The sequence below is a fragment of the Rhincodon typus genome, chromosome 30, assembly GCF_021869965.1.
Source record: "Rhincodon typus isolate 14 chromosome 30, sRhiTyp1.1, whole genome shotgun sequence".
NCBI classification, from domain to species: domain Eukaryota; kingdom Metazoa; phylum Chordata; class Chondrichthyes; order Orectolobiformes; family Rhincodontidae; genus Rhincodon; species Rhincodon typus.
In genome coordinates this window covers 3,894,080-3,901,304 of record NC_063361.1, presented here as the reverse complement: position 1 = coordinate 3,901,304, position 7,225 = coordinate 3,894,080, and positions in this window count along the sequence as shown.

Below are 7,225 nucleotides of genomic sequence, written 5' to 3'. Positions count from 1 at the left end.
GACAGGTCACGGTCAGGTCTGGGAGTTGGGGAGGGTGGTGGGTGAGTCAGTGTCGGGGAGTCAGATCACTGTGAGGGAATCAGGTTGTGGTTGGGTCTAGGGATCACTGTAGGGGAGTGAGTTCACGGTCAGGCCTGGGGACCAAAGGGAGTGTTCGGTTGAGATCAGCACTGGTTGTGAACTGTCTGTGCTGAGGGATATGGGGGCTGTAGTCGGGTCCTGGTGGGGGTGTAATCAATAGGGTGGTGGTGGTTATGTGGTATTACTAGGCAGTCAGTTTTGAAGTTAACCAGGATTTAATAGTGCCAATGTTAGCCTGTGTAACTATTACAGTAAGTCAGTAGAACTGTCCAACATGGAACATTGTCGATTGTTCCAGATTCTGACTAAATGCCCAGCAGTTACTGCGTAACCATTACATCAGGACCTCCAAGCAGTTACCACCCACAGCTTTCAGGGTATGTGCAGTCTCTAACCATCCAGACGTTCTAGGCCACAATGACCCTGCGGTGCTCAATGCATTAACCCTGAATCTCAGCACACATACAGCTGAGAGCATTGTACTTACAGGGAACTAATCCTGCTCCAGTTCCTCTCACAACATCAGGCAACCACATGAACAAAAGGTGGAAAATGTTTAAGTTAGTTTATTATGTCAAAGGGCAGATACAACTACAACGTGCAGACAGCACAATGGTCTTCACTGGGCTCACAGGAAGTCCTCAATTTATAGCAGGTTCTGGATTACTCGGAACACCTACAAGTCTGACATTAACAGAAATCAGAACAGGGAAATGTGGAGTGTGTATAAATGTGTTTTCTAGACTGCAACCATACCTACACTACCAAAGTACTGATCTGACAGTAAAGCATTTCGCAAAGTGTTGAGATTCTGAAGTTTTAAAATAAGTACAAGACTTTTTTCTCCTTTAGTTATCTCCTGTACAGTTACACACCACTGAATCAGTCCTAAAGCTGGGAGGACATCTGACTTATTGATCTCAGCGCTGGGAGTGACAGGCAGCACTGGGAACGACAGTCAGTGTGCAGCCTTCCCAAACCTGTACAGTTACCTTAGTGACTGTCATGGGGGCCCTTTTGGCTTGGCTGGGAACTCGTGAGTGTCTCTGGGTGCACTGGGAAGCCCCTGACGCTCTCTGGATGCAATGGGAAACTCCCCTGTTGTTAGTCACTAACAGTCCCCATTAACAACTACTTACCCTCCCAGCCTGATCGTTAGCAACTCCTTTGTCTACCCACCTGTCTTTCTCTCTCTTTGGGCTCTATCCTATCGTTTACTCCTTACCCCACCCACCTCCCTATTTTCTGCATATAAACTGACGTTTTCCCAGCCACCATCAGTTCTGAGGAAGGGTCACTGGACCTGAAACGTTAACTCTGTTTTCTCCTTCATAGATGCTGCCAGACCTGCAGAGCTTTAACAGCAACTTTGTTTTTGTTCCTGATTTGCAGCATCCACAGTTCTTTTGATTTTTATTTAAGACTTTTTTCTCCTTTAGTTATCTCCTGTACAGTTACGCACCACTGAATCAGTCCCAAAGCTGGGAGGACATTTGACTTGCTGATCTCAGCACTGGGAGTGACAGGCAGCGCTGGGAATGACAGTCAGTGCTGTGGGATTTGAATTCAGGTCCCCAGAACATTCTGGTTCTCTGGATTAATAGTCTAGTGATATTACCATGAGGCCATCACCTCTCCTCAAAGTGAGGGCAGAGATCGATAGAGAGAATCCTTCATGGAAACCACAGCTAGTAAAGGAATTGAACCCATGTTGTTGGCATCACTCTGCATTGGAAATCAGCCATCCCCCAATTGAGCTCCATTCTTCATTAACACAGCGACAGTTGTTACATGATAACAATCTGCTTCAATTACATTATTACTCAGGCTTAACCCTGGGACTCATGAAGATGTTCTGAATATATCTGCTCCCTGCAATATCTAGTGTAGAACTCACTGTCTCCATCCACAGACGTGTGTGAGACATTGTCAGAATGGGTAGAGCTCAAGTAGCATAAACTTAACCCCTTCAGAGCTATTAACGTTTCTAACATAAGGGACATAAAGCGATGACACTGAAGTCTGGCCAAGGATGTCTGGAGTGTGCTGTGGGGTGGGGGGTAGGGACAGCATGCTGGGAACCATCCCTGATCCTGGATGCGGTATTATTCAGTTACAACCACCACTCTCCCATGAGTCCTACTTACTACTCCCATCATTGGCGTTTGCAATTATAAACACAGGATGGTTCGTTACATGGGATGGATTGACCGGTCAGGTGCTAACATTGGGATGTGGCAGTACCAGCTGCTAGCTGAAACATTGACACATCTGGATATCAGCATCTGTTCGCAAACAGCCTCCACTTCCTCGAGGCCAGATGTATGGTGGAGGCCTCAACAAGGGCCAGAGGGATGTTGGCTGCTGTTATGTTTTGTTAGTCTCTGTGTGTGGACTCTGTGTGTGTTATTCTGCCTTGTGGAGAGCCAAGCCTGGGGATGGAGTACCTGACATTGTGGAGGGAGAGGAGCTCCCTACAGTATTGTACATTGAAAAGCATTTTCAGATTTTTGAGTATTTGTCAGGCTGCAATGTAAGGCTTTCGTTTGTCTCACAGTGTGTCTTACATTGTTATTGTCATGGAGGAAGTTGGATCAATATCCTCAGCTTGAAAGTGGGCTGGAGGAAGATGGAGTTATGAAGAAAGAAGGATTCTGACCGAAGTTGTCATTGTAAACACACACAAGTCAGGACATGGAGCCTAATTGCCAGGCACCTTGCCCACAGCAACTAATTGTGACAATGTGCTCTCAGGATTCTGTAAAAGACTTCTTTCTGCCCTGCCTAAGCTACAGAAATCAAACCCTGGTGTTAGCTTGCTCCTGCAGATAGCATCCCCAGACCTTACCCCACCACCGTGCTGGGAGCAGGGTATAACCCCATGGATGCAGGGTGTGATTGATAATCGGATCAGGTGGCCAACTTTAAGGCATTGCCTTATATGGCAGGGAGCCAGGTTCAAAACGGGGTGTAAGGCCTCAAGTACATCACTGCTGTAGCCAGGAAGTGAAACCTGTTCAATCAAGGGAAGACACAGGGAGAGTTTGCTGGCGGTATGAACGTCAGGGACAAGATTTAAAAATGGCAGATAGCAGCCAATTCCTGGACTCCTATCTTCATTTCTGACATTTGGGCTCTTAAAGGGCAAGGCCATAGGCCTCAGGCCCAGGCCAAGTCCAGCTCACAGGCTACTTAGTCCCTGACCATCCCACAGCATTGACCCTCTCTGTGTGCAGCCCCTCTCTAACACAACCAGTGCTGGCAACTGTCCGACAGATCCATCCTTTCTGCACAGAGCGAGTCAAGCATTAGGGATACTGAAGCAGGAAGGACAAAAGTGTCTCCATGACCCAATGCCATGTGTACCCATTGTACCCCCTGCTTCCAGATGGTGCAATGGGCTCTCAGCACAGACCCCCATCCATTGAGCATTGTCTGTGACCATGAGGTGCTGCCAGATGGTGTGAAGATGCACTTAGCTTTTACCACAGAAACTCCCAAACACACGATCACCTTCATTCACTTTCACCTGGTCTATCTCTGACTCCTCCCTTCCCTTCCTTGACATTTCTGATTCCATTTCTGGGGATAGACTGGCTACTAATAACAATTACAAACCCACTGAATCCCACTGCTACCTGGACTATACATCTTCACACCCCACTTCCTGTAAAGACTCCATCCCATTCTCTCAGTTCCTCCGTCTCCATCGCATATGTTCAGATGAGGCCAACTTTGATAAGGGAGCCTCTGAAATGTCCATCTTCTTCCTCAACTGAGGATTCCCCAGCTCCGTTGTCGACAGGGCCCTCAACCAGGTCCGACCCATCTCCCGCACTTCCACCCTCACCCCTTCTCTTCCCTCCTGCAACAGCGATAGGGTTCCCCTTATCCTCACCTACCATCCCACCAGCATCCACATCCAGAAGATCATCAGATGCCATTTCCGCCACCTCCAGCAAGATGTCACCACCAGACACATATTCCCCTCCCCTCCCTTGTCTGCCTTCTGCAGCGACCGTTCCCTCCGGGACATCCTGGTCCACATTTCCTTCACCCCCAACACCTCCCACAGCCCTATGGCACCTTCCCTTGTAACCGGCGAAGGTACAACACCTGTCCATTTACCTCCTCCCTCCCCAGTATCCAAGGGCCCAAACATACCTTCCAGGTGAAGCAACACTTCACCTGCACTTCCCAGAATCTAGTTTACTGCATTCGTTGCTCACAACGTGGCCTCCTCTACATTGGGGAAACGAAGCGTAGACTTGGCGACCGCTTTGCAGAACATCTACGTTCTGCTCGCAAAAAAGTCCTTGAACTACCCATTGCCTGCCACTTTAACGCACCACCCTGCTCCCTGGCCAACATCTCTGTCTCTGGCTTGCTGCAGTGTTCCAGTGAAGCCCAACGCGAGCTGGAGGAACAACACCTCCTTTTCCGCTTGGGGACCCTACAGCCCTCCCGACGCAATATTGAGTTCAATAATTTTAGGGCCTAAACTCTCCCATGTCCCAGCCCCCTACCCCACACACCAGGCCTTGTTACCACATAGCCTGCCATTGCATACCCCCTGTTGTTAGTCACTAGCAGTCCCCATTAACAACTACTCACCCTCCCAGCCCGATCGTTAGCAACTCCTTTGTCTGTCCAACTGTCTTTCTCTCACTTTGGGCTCTATGTTATCGTTTACTCCCTGCCCCACCCATCTCCCTATTTTCTGCATATAAACTGCAGCCACCATCAGTTCTGAAGAAGGATCACCGGACCCGAAACGTTAACTCTGTTTTCTCCTTCACAGATGCTGCCAGACCTGCTGAGCTTTTCCAGCAACTTTGTTTTTGTTCCTGATTTACAGCATCCGCAGTTCTTTTGGTTCTTATTTAGTATTTAACTCACTGCCACATCTCTTCCAGGCATGCCCACCTTGAAGAAGTTCTGCCCCTCTCACCGATGGGATTTCCATTCCAATCTTTCTTCTTGCCCACCGACATTAATGTCACTGTCACTCCTGCTGTTTGACCAGGTATTTGCTAAAACTTGTTTCTACAGCCACATCACATTCCTCAGTGACTGCCTCCGGCTCAGACTCACCCCATGTGGATTCCAACTGCAGTTCCATCCCTCATGTTTTGAATCCCCTCAGGATCACATATCTCCGTGATTTTCAACATTCCACTGATAGCTGCTCTCACCATATTCTGAGATCCACACTCAGTGCTACGCGGTCTCACGTGCGCACTCTCGCCCTATCTCTCCAACAGCATCGCATCATGCTGGCTCAGGGCTGCACCACTCCGCAGTTCCACTTCATTCTCCAGCTCATTCGTCGTGCCAACAAGAAACTTTTTCTTTTCCTTTCAGGCATCAAGGCTCACAAGATGCAACAACTCAAAAATACCCATGGCCCTCTGGAACCTTCCTCTCCTACCCTTCCCTCTGACTCTATCCCCTCCCCCAAATCCCCCACCTCCTGTCGGGTATTCACCATCCCTCCTAACCTTCTGCTCTCCGATGCTGAATGCTCTGTACTCAGCAAAGGCCCCAGCTTTATTCCTCTGCGTCCCCACCTTAATGAATTTCGGGCACATGACGCTGAACACTTCTTCCGCCGTCTTCGCCTCCGTGCTCATTTCTTTGGACAAGAGTCCTCTCCCTGTCCCACAGACCCCTTCGCCCAACTCCAACACTCTCCCTCCACCTGGACCCCTCCCTCTGGCCTTTTACCTGCACTTGATCCTTTCATTGAGAACTGTCAACGTGACTTTATTAGCCTCAATTTCACTGTCCCTCTCAACAAATCCAACCTCCTTCTGAACTGACTGCACTCTGTGCACTCAGATCTAACCCTGACTTTGTCATTAAGCCTGCCGATAAGGATGGTGCTGTTGTAGTCTGGCATACTGACCTCTACCTTGCAGAGGCTGAGTGCCAGCTCTCAGATACCTCCTCCTACCTTCCCCTGGACCATGATCCCACCATGGCACATCAGGCCATTGTATCCACTATGGTTATGGATCTCATTTCATCCAGTGATCTCCCCCCTCCGCTTCCAAGCTAATGGTTCCCCAACCCCACACAGCTCATTTCTACCTCCTCCCAAAAATCCACAAACAGGACTGTCCAGGCAGACCCCATTGCTTCAGCCTGCTCGTGCCCCACAGAACTCATCTCTTCCTACCTTGACTCAGTCTTCTTCCCCCTGGTCCAATCCCTACCCGCATACATCCACGATTCATCTGATGCCTTACACTGGTTTCAAAACTTCCAGTTTACCGGCTCCGGCCACCTCCTCTTTACCATGGACGTGCAATCCCTTTACACATCCATTCCCCACCAGGAGGGTCTCAGGGCTCTCCACTTCTTCCTGGAGCAAAGACCTGAACCATCCCCACCCACCACCACCTTCCTCCGCTTGGCCGAGCTGGTCCTCACGCTCAACAACTTCTCTTTCAGCTCCTCTCATTTTCTTCAGGTAAGAGGGGTTGCCATGGGTACCCGCATGGGCCCTAGTTATGCCTGTCTCTTTGTGGGGTATGTGGAACATTCCTTGTTCCAGTCCTATTCCGGTCCCCACCCACAACTCTTTCTCTGATATATTGATGATATCATTGGTGCTGCTTCCCTCTCGTGTCTAGAATTGGAAAACTTCATCAATTTTGCCTCCAATTTCCACCCTACACTCTCTTTCACCTGGTCTATCTCTGACTCCTCCCTTCCCTTTCTCGACATTTCTGTTTCCATTTCTGGGGAAACCCTGGGCAATAATATCCATTACCAACCCACTGACTCCCACAGCTACCTGGACTGTACATCCTCACACCCCACTTCCTTTAAAGACTCCATCCCATTCTCTCAGTTCCTCCGTCTCCGTCACATATGTTCAGATGAGGCCAACTTCGGACCTCCGAAATGTCCACCTTCTTCCTCAACCGAGGATTTCCCAGCTCCGTGGTCGACAGGGCCCTCAACCAGGTCCGACCCATCTCCCGCACTTCCACCCTCACCCCTTCTCTTCCGTCCTGCAACAGCGATAGGGTTCCCCTTACCCTCACCCACCATCCCCCCAGCATCCACATCCAGAAGATCATCAGACGCCATTTCCGCCACCTCCAGCAAGATGCCACCACCAGCCACATATTTC